We start from the raw sequence: 14,634 nt of genomic DNA, 5'->3' as shown, positions 1-14,634 counted from the left end.
TGTACCAAGAGGACAGTGCAATCTGATGGGAAGCTGATCTAAGTTTGCAACTGGCAGCCCGGCTTCAAACGTGTGGGACCACAGCTCTTCACCCTCTTTAGCACTCAAGGGAGTTGTACCCCAACCACTGAGCTCTTTCTGAGGCAAGATCTTCAAACTGCTTCCAAGTGCTGTCCTTGCCTTGCAGGCCCCCCAGCTTTGCTCTGTTCCCTGCACCCTCACTACCCATGGCAGTGCTCCCCAGGCTCCTGTCAGGAGTTTTTGGGCTGGCTGTGCTGTTCCCCTCTCCCTGGCAAACCCCTGCCCTCAGCTCCCCCTGTGCAGGCGCTGGGGTCATGCTGGAGCAAAGGTTCTGCTGCTGGCCTTGCCCAGCCACATCGTGCCCCAGTTCATTTGTTAATGTTTACATCGATCTCCTATTGTCAGTCACCACACCCTGGCAGGAGCTTGCTAATGGGAGATAAAATCTCGCTGAAACAACAAAAAGCATAGAACAGAGTTTGGAAAGTGTATGCTGAAGCATAGCACATGGCATACATACACTAAGCTAAAACAAAAAAACAAAACTCCAATAGCTAACTTTGAAAAAATAAAAATCCATACTCCACTGGTGCATGAAAACCATGGCTTTTAGCATTGATTCAAGTACAGTCTTAAAAAATATGTGTCACAATGTAGTGGGCCCAGTTGGGGGTGGGGAGTAGGAAGATTATTTAATTTAAGCCTTTTGCACCAAAGTCCCTCCTAACTTGTACCCTATTCAGCTGAGCTGAAGTCAAGACATGATTCAGAGCTGTTTGCTGCACTTGCTCATGTTCTGAGGCGGATCATCATGAATCTGTAAGCTCCTGTACAAAATTCAGATGCTGACTGAAGCACCCAAGTTTGTGCCCTTGCACAAAACCAAATTCTGACATGTTCTTGTAATAAGTCTCCCAAGAGCAGCTTAAAACAGCTGGGCAGGCTCGGAGTTTGCATTCAAAGGAAATGCTGCAGGCCTCACTCAAGGAGACACCGCTGTTGCTGCAAGGTGGAGTTTTGTGTTCTCACCAGCTCCATCTCCTTCCCCTGCCCACACCCCATCCATCAAAGAAAAAAAGAAAAGCAGGATGGCTTCCCTGATACAGGTCATAGTACAGCTCCAAAAATAGCTGTGCCAGCAAAAGTGAGAGTGCAGGGCAAGGCACTGTGCACAGCCAAAGGAACAAAGCACACAGAGCAGAAAGACTTCAGATCAGAAATAGTCCAAGATGATGTGCAGAGCCCTGGCCATTGGCAATATCCAATGGAGCAAACATGCAGCATGAAATCACTGAAGAGACTCAGGAGGGGTGCAGAGGAGGAGCAGGGCTGCTCTGGGGGTTTTTCTCCTTTTGTGTCACACCAGAGCTTTTTACTCTGAATCTAGTCCACATCAAGAAAGAGAATTTTGCTTCCTTTGTGCAGACAAGTTACATTCTTATCTCAGTCTAGAGCCTGAAAGCCTGATACACTTTGAAGCCTCAATGCCAATGATGGTTACTTGTGTGGCAGCTGGGCAATCCCACAGATGTGAGGAGCTATTCAGAAAAACAGGAAGAAAAGGAATAATCTGACATAAGAGTAACAAGAGCAGGGGACACATCTAAGCAGACATGACCCCCAATGCTTTCAAAGTGAAACTGCAACAGTGATTTCCACACTGAGCTCTTGGGAATTAGCCAAGCCAGACTTTTTGGTGATGAACATCATGGATATCATCCCAAACCTGATGTGATCACTCACTGCCACTACTGCAAGCTGCATTTCCCCAAGAACTGCAATTCCCAGGTCCCCTGGGATCACAACTGTTTTTGTCCTGAGAATTTTAATTAGCTCCAATCATCTGCATTTAGAAAGTTTAATTGGTCATATATGCCAAAAGTGTTCCCCTCACGAATCCAACAACTTGAACTTCTGAAGGGGAAACCCTGACAAATTTGCAGGCATGATTCCAGCACTTCCTTGCTTTACTTTGGGTAAAACAAAATTGGTTCTTCTTTTTCCCCCAACAGGACAAACCACAGGGTATGATATTAAAAAAAACTATTTTGATTAAACTGACCTTCCACAATGCTTTATGTAAGACAAGAATTTGATGAGGTATTAGATTTGTCAATTATGAATGCAGAGATGCCACACAGAAAACAAAAAGCAAATTAACTTCATTAATCTTTAACATTCCTATGCAGTGTCCAAAAGAAAAGAGGCACAAGAGAAGGAGCTTTTTATTTCAAAGAAAGGACATTTGAATTTTGCATCTTTTTCATGGAGGGATTGAGAGCAAAATTTTAAATACACCACACTTAAAAAAAAGGAAAGGGAAAAACTCCTCCATTGCAGGAAAGGTATTTAGATTGGGGAAAAAAAAAAGTCAGGCATTCACAAATTAGGAAATGGCAGATTTGCACTTGCTCATGCAGTCATAATTCTATTCCCTTGTGGAATCAACCTCTATGCTGAAATTAAGCAGAACACTGTTCAAGGAAAAAAAAACCAGCATGTAATTATGTAACTAAAAACCCTCATTATTCCTAAGTGGACTCTCACTTTCTAGAGAGAAGTCTAGATGGGCCAAAAGAGAGAAAAATTATCTTGTGCACAGTTAATAATCTCATCACAAATGCAATACGATCATTGGCTGAATCCTGAACATTTCAGTACTGCAAATCTGGAGTACAGAACAAAGCAGAGTAGCTGGAACCAAGGCTTTAGAGGAGGATTAATCCAAAGCAGACTCTGAGGAGAGCCCAGTCAAGCCCACCCTCCTCCAGGTGTGCAGCACACACACTTGCAGACCAAAAGAAGCAGGAGGAGCTGCTCTGTTTTGGAAAGTTATAAAAAGCTCCACTCATGCTTCTTCCTTGTGCTCTCTCTTCTCATGGAAGCTGGGGAGGAGGCAGGGATTGTGCAGCAGCTCTCCAGAGAGGTTCTGTGACCTGCAAATGCTCCAGCATCAACAGGCTTTCACCACAAGAGCTGCCCACAGCTCCTCTGGTCTCTCAGTCAGTTCGTGCTCCATGGCACACTGGCACTGCTGGAATTCATGGTTCTCACACCCTCCCAACGTTCTCCAGAAAAGGCACAGGTCTGGCAGGTACTGCAGCAACTCACAGTGCTGCTAGTTCAGAAGATGCCATGGGGCAAAGAAAAGGTGTTCAGTTTAAAAGCACAGCAAAGACTGAGAGCACTATGGATCTCACAGATATGCAAAACCTGTCCATCCACAAAGGCTATCCAAATAGCAAGCTTGCTCTTAGCTCCTCAGTAAATAAAAGGCATTCCTTCAGCCAGATTATTCATTTGATCTCTTTCTCTGGAGTAATTCCAAGCATGCCATTTCCCTTTCCATTTTACACACTGCTTGTATTTAGCTGTAATAAATTGGTGATCCCCACAGTTATCTATAGTTCCTGCATGTGGTAGAAAAAATCCCTACAGGGATTCCCTGGGGAAGAAGAACACCACAGGGTTCCTGAGTGCAGAGAGCAAACAAAAGAGAACAATCACACAGCTAAAAGGTCCCTCCACAGATTTGTCTGGGCCTCCTCAGACAGGGAGAGCCCCAAGCAGGCTGTGGAGCACAGGACTGGGCACAGGGCTCCCAGCACTTCCCTGCACACCTGAGCATCCCTGCCCTGCTCACAGCTGGGGCACCTTGGCTGTGAGAGGTCAACCCTGCACAGCCAGGGCAGCACCTGGGCCAGCCAGGGCTCCAGGGAGAGGGAGGAGTCCTGTGCTCAGCAGGAACTGCTGAGGGACACCTCTGTCCTAAGCCAGACACTGGGCTGGAGGAGAGTTTTAATATACCCAGAGTGAGATTAAGACAGAAGTGTGGTCAAATGTTGGTAACCAAAAGGAAAATTCACGTTTATTTACTATCAAGGAAGTGAGCGAGGAGGAAAGATAGGAAAGGAGGATAAAGTGAAGAATTACAAAAGCAAGTAATCACCACCAGCAATCTGCAGCATCCCATGAAGAGATTTTTTCTTTTGTATTTCAGTGGGGAGAGCTCTGCCAGGGACCAAACAATGGCAAGACAAGTTGTTTTCTAGCACTTCTCCACAGGGGTCAAAGTAGAAAAATTGGCCAAAGTTGCAACTGCAGGCTTGACTTTCTATAGGTTCTGCTTATTTTTCTGAATTCTCTGTCAGAATCTAGCTGGGACAGGCTGACATGAAGCCACCTGCAGTACTGGGGTACAGTTTTTCAAAAGTCTATTAAAAAAACCCTTCTTTAACAGGGTCAAGAAGGGATGGAAGGGGCACCGCAGGCTCGGGCGCCTGTGGGTGCTGCTCCTGGGCTCAGCCCTGGCAGCTCACCATCAGTGTGCACTGGAAATGTGCCCCTGCACGTGCTGATGGGAAGGAGCCTGGCACCAACAGCTCCACTGCACTGAAAACATCTGACTTTGTCTGGGCTGGGAAACTAAATGGACTCAGCATATAGTCCAATGATCGTCTGGACAAATTTCTTAACACAGGCACTCCCCCCCCACAAACCATGACTTGTTTGTGTCATAAATTCTGTTTCTCAAAAGAAAGAAAAACCCTCTCAAACAAAAAACCACATGCACACCCCCCATTTGAAACCCAAAGTTGAGTTTATATTTCCTTGACTAAAAACAACTGCATTTCTGGGAATGACACTAACCCAGTCAAGTTGCATTAAACCAATTGTTACTACAGGAAGCAGATCAAGCACCAATTTAGTTTCAAAGCAGTTTGGTTTGCTTTAGTTTGTCAAGAGTGAACCCTTGGATGTTGTTTTTAGTTCTCTTTTTCCCACTCCCTGGAAGCACAGCGAAAAGCCAAACCAGAAACCTGCAGCCACATCTTTTTGTTTTCAAGCCAAGAAAGATCAGTCCAGCTGCTCTTTAGAATAGTGTGGAAAAAAATATGTACCCTTTAGAACATGCCAAAATTAATGTTTTTAGGTCTATTCAGAGACCTGGCAGGTCATCTCTGACTAGATTTGAGTTTACCACACATGAACCTAATTTTTGCAGCCTATTGATGGCTTAAAGTTCAATTGAATCCAACAGCAAATTCTATGGACAGAGCTGGAAATTCACCCAAGCTTTTAACAGCAGCAGAAAAACACAAATCCTTGAGACACCCTGAGCACAAGGTATGTGTGTGCCAGTTCAGGGCAATCTGTCTGAGTCACCAGTGTCTGTCACCACCTGTCAGAAGAACAGACAAAACTCACTACATTTTAATTTTCATCCACCATAGGTGCTGCCCATCTTACTTGGAGCTTAACTCTTGCCTGAGTTTCTGATCATACCCTTAGATTAATGTAACTTTGAGATTGTCTTTCAGCCATCAGCCTTCAACATTCAAGCTATCAGTTTTAATTTTCTTCAGATCCTGGGCCTAATGGATTCTGGAATTAAATGCCTTTAGAAATCTTAAAAGTATCCTCTAGTTTTCTACAGAACGTAATGTCAATGAAAATACAAAAGATTCACAACATTACAATAAGAATGGGAGAAAGTACAGAGAAAATCTCATAAGAAATTGTTGGCATCTCTTGAAGCTGAGGATTTCAATGCATCTTGCCAATTACGGCTCTGTGAGGCCCATAAATATGATGTTTCTAGCTAGGAAGGAGAGTGAGAAGTTCTTTAGACCAATGCTGGTTTTCACATAATTAGCAGTACAGAACCAAGAGAAACCAAACTAGACTGGTACTAAATCCAGTTATTAGACAAATCAAACATCTGGAACCAAAGATTTCATTCTAAGAACCAACAAAATCACAACTATATTTGTGAGAAATATCTCTTTTGTCACTCCTGGAAAGTATTATGGGCAACCTTCCAGACAAAATGCAATAAATTTATATGAATTTATGGCTTTACTGTGCATCTTAAAAGCAAGTATATAACAATTAGTCCATTGATGTGAAATTTATTTGTGAAATTTATTGCTCTTCTCTTGGACAGTGTTATGCTTTGTAATTCAGCTTTTGGAAAAACACAACCCAGCTGTTTGGAATGCAAATTTACAAACCGTTGCAGCATTTAATCTTGGTGATGTGGACATGATAAACTCCACTCTACAAACACACTAAAATCATTGAATTCTCATCTGTCTTGTACTTCAGAGGCAAGTTATTTCACAGAGGTAAGGGGACACAACAGCTGCACTGTTTTTGGCTGGCAGTCTTTCCTGATCACCAGGAGCCTAAAATGCAAGATTTAACCACCTTATTCCAGCAGGCAGAGTACTGACAGCCATTATTTAATGTATGTCTGGTGCATTTAACCAGGTCACCCTGCTTCTCTCAGCAGGTGATGGAATGCACTTACTGCAAATTACAGGCCAGCTTTCTGCCACCAAGTACTGATGGTGGGAGACTGGGTCCAAGCTGGGAGCAAGCAGGCCCAGCCCAGGCAGTCCTGGGAAGCACTTGGAGCCAAGCCCAGCCAGTGCAGCCCTGTCAGCTGGGGCAGATTCCCTGCAGCAGAGTGTGAGAGTGAACACACCACAGGGACACACACACACACACACAGCCAGGGATCCCCTGCAGCAGAGTGTGACAGTGAACACACCACAGGGACACACACAGACACAGCCAGGGATCCCCTGCAGCAGTGTGACAGTGAACACACCACAGGGACACACACACACACAGCCAGGGATCCCCTGCAGCAGTGTGAGAGTGAACACACCACAGGGGGACACACACACAGAGCCAGGGATCCCCTGCAGCAGTGTGAGAGTGAACACACCACAGGGACACACACACACAGCCAGGGATCCCCTGCAGCAGAGTGTGAGAGTGAACACACCACAGGGACACACACACACACAGCCAGGGATCCCCTGCAGCAGTGTGACAGTGAACACACCACAGGGACACACACACACACAGCCAGGGATCCCCTGCAGCAGTGTGACAGTGAACACACCACAGGGACACACACACAGCCAGGGATCCCCTGCAGCAGAGTGTGACAGTGAACACACCACAGGGACACACACACACACACACACACACACAGAGCCAGGGATCCCCTGCAGCAGAGTGTGAGAGTGAACACACCACAGGGACACACACACACACACACAGCCAGGGATCCCCTGCAGCAGTGTTGCCTTCCCCTCAGCTCTAACTCCATCATGGGGACACACACAGAGCCAGGGATTCTCTCCTGCAGCATAGTGTGCCTTCCCCTCAGCTCTAACTCCATCATGGGGACACACACACAGAGTCAGGGATCCCCTGCAGCAGTGTCAGAGTGTGCATTCCCCTCAGCTCTGAGTCTGGACACACCACAGGGACACACACACACACACACAGAGCCAGGGATCCCCTGCAGCACAGTGTGCCATCCCCTCAGCTCTGAGTCTGGACACACCCGTGGCCAGCAGATGTTTGGAGCCTGCCCAGTCTGACCACTGCAAACTGAACAGAGAAGGCAACAGTTCTTCCCACTGGAGCTGGAAAAGGGATAGGAAGCAAGGGCTCTGCTCTTTATTACTAGAAGTAATTGATTCCCTAGTTATTTTGTATGGAATACAAAAAGGATCAGTGAAGTATGCAAGAGAAGTACTTTCTGAAAATGTTAAAAAGCATTTGATCTGTACAGGCATGCAAAATTCCTTCAGAATGAAGCTATTTGCTTATTCATATAAATAGGTATTAAAACACCTTCAGCTACCGGCAATAAAATAAACCACACATGGAAAGTAAAAATGTCCAATTTATCTTCTTCCCCTCTCAAGAACACCTACCATCAACATATCCCTGCCCAGCCCTCATCTTTTTCAAACTCTGCAAGAACAGAGGGGACTGATATTCTTGTCACATGAGGAAATGCAGAGCATCACAAGCTACTGAATAAATTTCAAAGAAGATGCAGGAACACCCACCCATGCACTCCCTTTGATTTAGAGGGCAGAACCGTCAGCTTGTGCTCTTCCACTGATAGCATCAGCATCAAGATAAACTTAAAATCAACTTCTCAATTGCTAAAGGCTCACAAAGTTCACTATTCACTAAGAAATTAATCTTATTGTGATTGAAAACTGTGAGCCTACAACCAGCTTGTTCTGTGGGACACTAATTTGGTGCTACTGCTAACACACTAAGAAATCCATGTTGTGAAGCAATGAGGATGGTACTCTGGGATTCAGATATAAAATTTACCTCAGTATTCCCTCAGGTTTCTGCAATGCACTTTGAACCACAGCCCTAAAGACACGTGGTAAAACTACAGCCCCAGAAGAACACGAGCAACAGAGGCCCAGAGCAGTGAGAACAGCGATATCTTACAGGCAGATAAAATATGCACTAGGTTCAAACAGAAGTGTTAATGCTCTGACGCTGTCTCAGCTGCTTGGACTTTGGTGCCTCAATGCCACAGCAGGTGCTGCCTCCACAGGACCAGAGCATGGCTGCTGGACCCCAGTTCTTCCTTTATGGAGGAGGAAAAGAAGGAAAAAACCAACCAAATGAAAAAAAAAAAAAAAAAGAGAGAGAACTTTCCTGCCTTAGAAAAGTTTTGGGAATAAATTTAGAGGAACTGTAGTGGTAAGACACAATGACAAGGGAAAGCAAACGGATGCATCCAGCAGCACATGGATCCCTGCCTGGGAGCTGGTCTTCCTCAGGTGTTCCCAGGAATCCCAGAGGTTCTGCCCCAGCAAGCTCCTGCTGCCACTGACAACAGGCAGGAAGTTCAGGGCAGGGACTGGCACAGAGAGGGACCTGCCCTCAGCTTCTCCAGCAATTCCACGAGTAAACCTGGAGTAACTGCTCTACCCAACACTTATTAAATCACAGCAAAATGGGAAGAAACAAATAGCATATACAAACCTCTCGTGTATTTTCAATTAAAAGTCATGCATGTTAATTCCTAGGCTTCTCCTTCAATACACAGCCACAGTTGTTCAATTGCAGTCAGGGAGATGATGGAGAAAAGTTATTCTCATTTAAAATGCCTGGCACTTACTTCAAATCAGACTTCAGTGGCTTTTGCCAGTGTATTAAATAATTATAACAAATATCTATTAAAGGAGATACAATAATTTTCTGTGAACACTTCTATCACAGTGTCTGTGGGAGAAATGTACAATGGACACTTATGCAACAACCTCTGCTACCCTAGAGCTCAGCACAGGCAGTATATAAAACACACGTCTTAAAAAGCTTTGTTTAGTAACTATTTTCTTCAAAACAGAAGATCACAAAGAAAACAGGAGACCCCAACCACACTGCCCCACAAAAAACCCTTTGTCCTCTGTCCTTCAGTGTTCAGTGGCACCACAGAGGCAGAAAAGCTTTGGCCACTGTGTGACCCAAGGCCATCCTGGCACCCTCCTCAGCCCCACTGCAGCTGTATCTTATTTAGTGCTTCAAGTCCCATGACCCATATCCAATAAGGAGGTTCTGCCTAATACACTGAGCAGATAAAAGGATGCTTTTCAAGCAAAGGTTATGCAACAGATCCATACTGCAATGCAAGCCCCAGAACAGTAAACAAATGTCAAGATATAAATAAAACACATTTTTGCTCTTCAACCTGTAACACGTACCAGTCACCTGCTTGTAACAGAACCATGTCTGTTACAGACTTTTGTTAAGATTTATCAATTCATCTTTATTAAAAATTAAAAAAAAAAAAAAACCAAACCCAACTACTTTACCAGTATATTCATTAAACATTTTTAGGATATAGGAAACTCAAAAACATGTTAAAAACAGATGAGAGCAAAGAAGCTACATCTGTATTAGTTTTCTAGATTAAGATCATTAAGAGCTCGTGAAACAGCTCTGATAATTTTCAGAAATAATTTGTGTGTCACCATTGCACTAACCCCTCCAAACCAACCATTGTCTGCTAAACAATCTATCAAACTCAGCTGAAGACTCCCCAGCACTTTCAATACAATTTAAATAAGCTACTGAAAACATACTTCCTAACTAAACACAAAGCCCAAGACAACATAGGAAAGAGATGCTAATATCTGGATCAGTATTCAAGTTTCTGACCTTTGATGTAGCACGCTGTTGATAAAAATCCTGCCACTTTCCAATAGAAAGAAAAACCTCAAGTGTTTTAAGTGTAAGTTTGAGGCTTTTTTAGATACATATGAAAATGTTCCAAAAATAAAATTAATTGCTTTTGAAATCTTATTTGAATCAGAAATCTAAAAATCCAAATCCATACAAATTTTCCAATAAACCAAGAATATCTGCGAGGTATTAAAATGATACTGGGATCAGGTGAGAGATTTACTGCACCTGTCACTGTAAAAACAAGCACCAGAAATGAGACAATCTGTGCAAAGACCAATACAGGATTTAAAGGGGCAATATCTTGTGAGCCCTCATTTCTCATCTTCACAGCTCCAAAACACCAGTCCTTGTAAAACATTCTCTTGTATAATTCTCACTCTCAACACACACTTTTAAAGCAATGTTGACAATTGACAGGTTATGAACTGCAGAGCTCAGAACACTTCAACAGTGCAGGGCAGAAAGCTCTCAGATGGTCCCAGGCATCTGCTCTCAGTGAGAGCTGACAAAATCCACTGCAAACTCCACTGCAGCCCAAGATGGGAAAGGACAACCAGAATCCTCTGGTTTTTAAATGAACAGAAATGAAACCCAGAAATGAACACAAGAGAGTTAGCCCATACTTTAGTTATTCACATGCTATTTAGAGACACATTAGGTGATTTAGAATGTGGTTTTCAAAGTGAAATAACCCCTGCTCCAAAGCACTTAATCTAATCTGAGGCATTGCTTGCAGTAATAAGATCACACTCTTTTGAACAAGTGTACATTATATACCTTATCAACAGAGGCTGCTTTAATGGGCCCACCACACTGATGCTGAACAGAGAGAAACTGCAGGACAGACAGCATGAGAAACAGGGAGGGCTTCAGGATAATGTCTTGAATGGAAGATGAACAAGGTTTTGACAAGATATTCCATTAACAAGTAATTTCAGGAGGCAGTAATATTGGAAACACTCTTCTACAGAGCACAGAACAGAGATGTCCAAAGGAAGTGTGATGCCACTCAGCAGTAGCATCAGGCAGCATCCAAAGGGCAAAAACACAGGCAGGCCAAACCAGAGCTCACCCTCAGCAATGTGATGGGACCAAGGCAACCCCTGGGATTGGATCAGTTCAGGCATCCCCACACCTGATTTACATTTCACCTCTGCTGCCGGCAGAGCACACAGCTGCAGGGCAGAACTATTTTCTCCTGCTATTAACAAGAACGTGCCTCGTTTCAAAATCCCAGGGAATGCTGTACTCCAGCGTGCTATGTAACTGCAGCATCACATTCCACCCATCTAAGGAGTCAACCCATTCATTTTCCATTAAATTAATATGCCTCCCTTTGTTCTGGAAGAAAACATGGTGAGCCATAAAAACGAAACACACAGACACATTTTTCCCATCTCTGCTTTCAGAGGCCATAGCTCAGTGAAATAAAAGATTGCTTTACTGTGTCCAGGGCAATCATTTTCCTCTCTGGATTAGCACTCAGGGTTACCACAGTTTGTGCTGCCCTTTGTGACTAATTGCCACTTCCCAGGTATAGCTGTACAAACTGCACTCTGCAATGCAGCACAAAATTAACTATTTAACTTAAACCCAAATCCATTCTCCCTACTTACTGAAAACCAGCAGCTGACAAAGTATGGATCTGGCATTCGCTCACATGCAATAAAATTTGCTGCAAGTATCCAAAAATACACTTCCTGGCTGGCAGCCTAAGGAACCAATCAATGAAAGTTCAAGAGGTGTGTTTCACAGTCCAGATGTTCTCAAACTCTGCTCCACTGACAGCTTGCAGACATGGCTGGCCACATCATGCTGACTTTTCTCCCCTTTGTTGTACCAGCTTGTGTCCAGAAAATGAAAAGCACATTTGAAATTCTTTAAATATTTCTCCTTAAACATCTCCTTTTGCTACATTTAGCATAAAATATCACAGCAAATCAATGGGATAAGAGGCTATCTCAAAGACAACTTGGTGGAAAGTACAAATCAAACTCAAAGCTCTGCAGCAGAATAAACTTAATGAGAACTCTGAAGGCAGAAAAATTACAGGATCCACGTGTGCACACACACATTATAGATAATGACAAGAAGTCCACCTGGCTGAAATGCTTTTCTTAACCCCACCTACTCACTTTGTCAGCAGACAGTGTTGAAATTTGTGAAAACTGGACAAGGGAAAGAGAGCTTACCTGCATATTTAAGGATAAAACTTAGTAGGATTTTCTAGGTAAACAAATTGTAATTGTGAACAGTGTTACTAGATCTTATTTCATTAAAAACCCATGCCTGAATGATTTCCTCTAACACTAAAGTTGTATAATATATCACTTATAACAATCAGTTATAAATTATTATATAAATGCAAAACTGTATCTCAGAAAAAAGATGAAAACTAATTTAAACACACTTATCCATGCACCAAAACAAACACAAAATGATCAAAACTGACAAAAATCTAAGCTTGAAAACACTGCCACACTCCCTGCACAGGGGATACACAAACTCTAGCTTTGGACATACAGATGTTGTCACCCATCCTTTTATCTGGATTTTAAATTAGGAATTAGCAACTTGAACACCTCTGACACCACACACAACAGGCACAAGGGAAGCAGCTTGGTCCAGCAGGCAGGTCCAGCAGCTGCTGCTGCTACACAGAGACCTGCCCTTGTCTCTGTGTCACAAGAATGCTCACAGGTCAGTCCTTAGAGGGAAAAATGAATGGAATGTTTAGCTTGATACAAGGAAAAATCGTTAGAAATTACATACCAGGCAGCTCCATTGCCCTTAGCAGAGAAATTGTAAAACAGGTCATGTATGGCACCTTCTATACACCATTTTTTATTCTGGTCTTGGCTATCGAGTCTTTTGTCTCTCCCTTCCTTGCAAAGGCACACAGATCTGTGAGCACACCCAGAGCAGCCTCTGAGGCTCTTCTGCTGCATTTCCCAGGGAGCAGCCCTAATCCTGCCAAGTCAGAAGAGTCACCGATCCATCATTTCTGCTAGCACGTTACAGAGCAGAGCACTAAAGCAAAATTCTAATATTCAGTGCTTTTCCATGGAAAAGTGCTCTGCAACTTCACTCTGCTCCATCTTTCCTTCCCTGAACAGAACTTTTGCCCTTGGTTTTATGTCTCTGCTTCAGACACAGGGCTGCTTAATGATAGCAGAACATGCATTGCATTCTGTGATTTCTTCAATCCTGAATAACCCAGACAAACTCCTTGCTTTTAGTAAAACAATTGTATCCACTACTATTTCTCCTTGAACACCAAAATTCCAACAACTCTTGCCCACTAGGTCACTGAATTTTAAGTAACCGTCTTTAATGTAAGCCACAGCACTCTAGCCAGGTACTCAATTTCTGGTGTGAACAAGAATTTATTTTCACCTGGAGGTTCGTGTGTCTGCAGCACAGGTCAACAGCTTCATGCACTACACAAACCTTTCAGCCAATATTCTGCTGGCAGATCCCTTTACAGACAGGCTTCTAAATCAACCCAACTCAAAACTATTGCTGTGGCTAAATATGGGGCTCAGGTGAGCAGGAGAGAAGTGATTTCCTTGGCTCACCATCAGTCTGGCTGTCTGAGGGGTTACTGAGATCACGGATGCTGCTGCCTCCGTCTCTATTTTTCACATGTCTTTTGGCAGATATATAGAGCAAGACAGATTCCTTTATGTGTGATAAATGCTACAATCACTGCCATCTCCTTAGGGAAGGCAGAGTGCTGATCACAGCTCAAATGGGTATTCAGCTCATATGGAAAACACAACTTCCCCACTGCAAGGCAGGCTGATCTTCTGCAGGCTAAACACTCACTGATAGAGAATGTGTGTTTTGATTACCTGACTACACTGCACTTTATAAAAAAACCTTTACTTTGGGTGGGTTTGATCACTTTTGTTGTCCTTTAAGGCAGTAATTTTATCACCTTATTGCTTTTCTTTTAAACTCCATCTTGGGAAAAAGAAAGTAAGACAAAACCCAGATGAGAAAGGTCTGTTCACCATCAGCTGTGCCCCAGCCTGTACAACACAGAGCTGTAGCACAGTGGATTCTCCCAAGCTGACAGTCACCTCCAAGCTCACACAACTGAGTGCCCAAGCAACCTGCAAACTTACTGGAGCTCATATTCTGACATACTCATAAAAATTACCAGCTACTGACACTGCAGTCAATCATTTCATATTACACCTTGGGATCGTTAAGGATTAAAAAGCCTAAGTAAATATTCATGCAGCAGAAATACTCTCCTCTAGATAAATAAAATTAGGTGTGGTGTGTGACACAAAGACATGGCATTTCTCTCATAAATCCTACTTGCCTGTGATCATACTCTTGTTCTCCTTCATTTCCCTTTCTGCCCACCAGCAGGTCAGAAAGCTTCCAAACTGTTTATTCTTCTGGGCATTTTATGTTTGGTTTTTAATACTGTCTGTGTTTAAACAGTCTATATGGTCCCAAACATTGCTGCAAACACCCATACAAAATTAAATTCAATAAACAAAAAATCTCTTCAACACCTTCAGAACTGCAGGTATGACAGAGTCAGTGAGACATGCACAGCAGAAGAGG

General features: G+C 43.4%; 2 protein-coding genes across 5 annotated transcripts in view; one reads left to right on the top strand and one right to left on the bottom strand.

Annotated features, from left to right (window-relative positions):
• Window positions 1–14,634, top strand: part of NRG4 (neuregulin 4) — a 51,377-nt gene that overhangs the window by 1,010 nt on the left and 35,733 nt on the right. The window lies entirely within an intron of this gene.
• The window catches only part of TMEM266 (transmembrane protein 266), an 83,200-nt gene that overhangs the window by 58,642 nt on the left and 9,924 nt on the right, over window positions 1–14,634 (bottom strand). The gene's annotated exons all lie outside the window — the stretch shown is intronic.

The sequence above is a fragment of the Zonotrichia albicollis genome, chromosome 11 (assembly GCF_047830755.1).
Source record: "Zonotrichia albicollis isolate bZonAlb1 chromosome 11, bZonAlb1.hap1, whole genome shotgun sequence".
NCBI lineage: Eukaryota > Metazoa > Chordata > Aves > Passeriformes > Passerellidae > Zonotrichia > Zonotrichia albicollis.
Note: the sequence above shows the minus strand (reverse complement) of the source record. Positions and strands in the feature narration are given on the sequence as shown.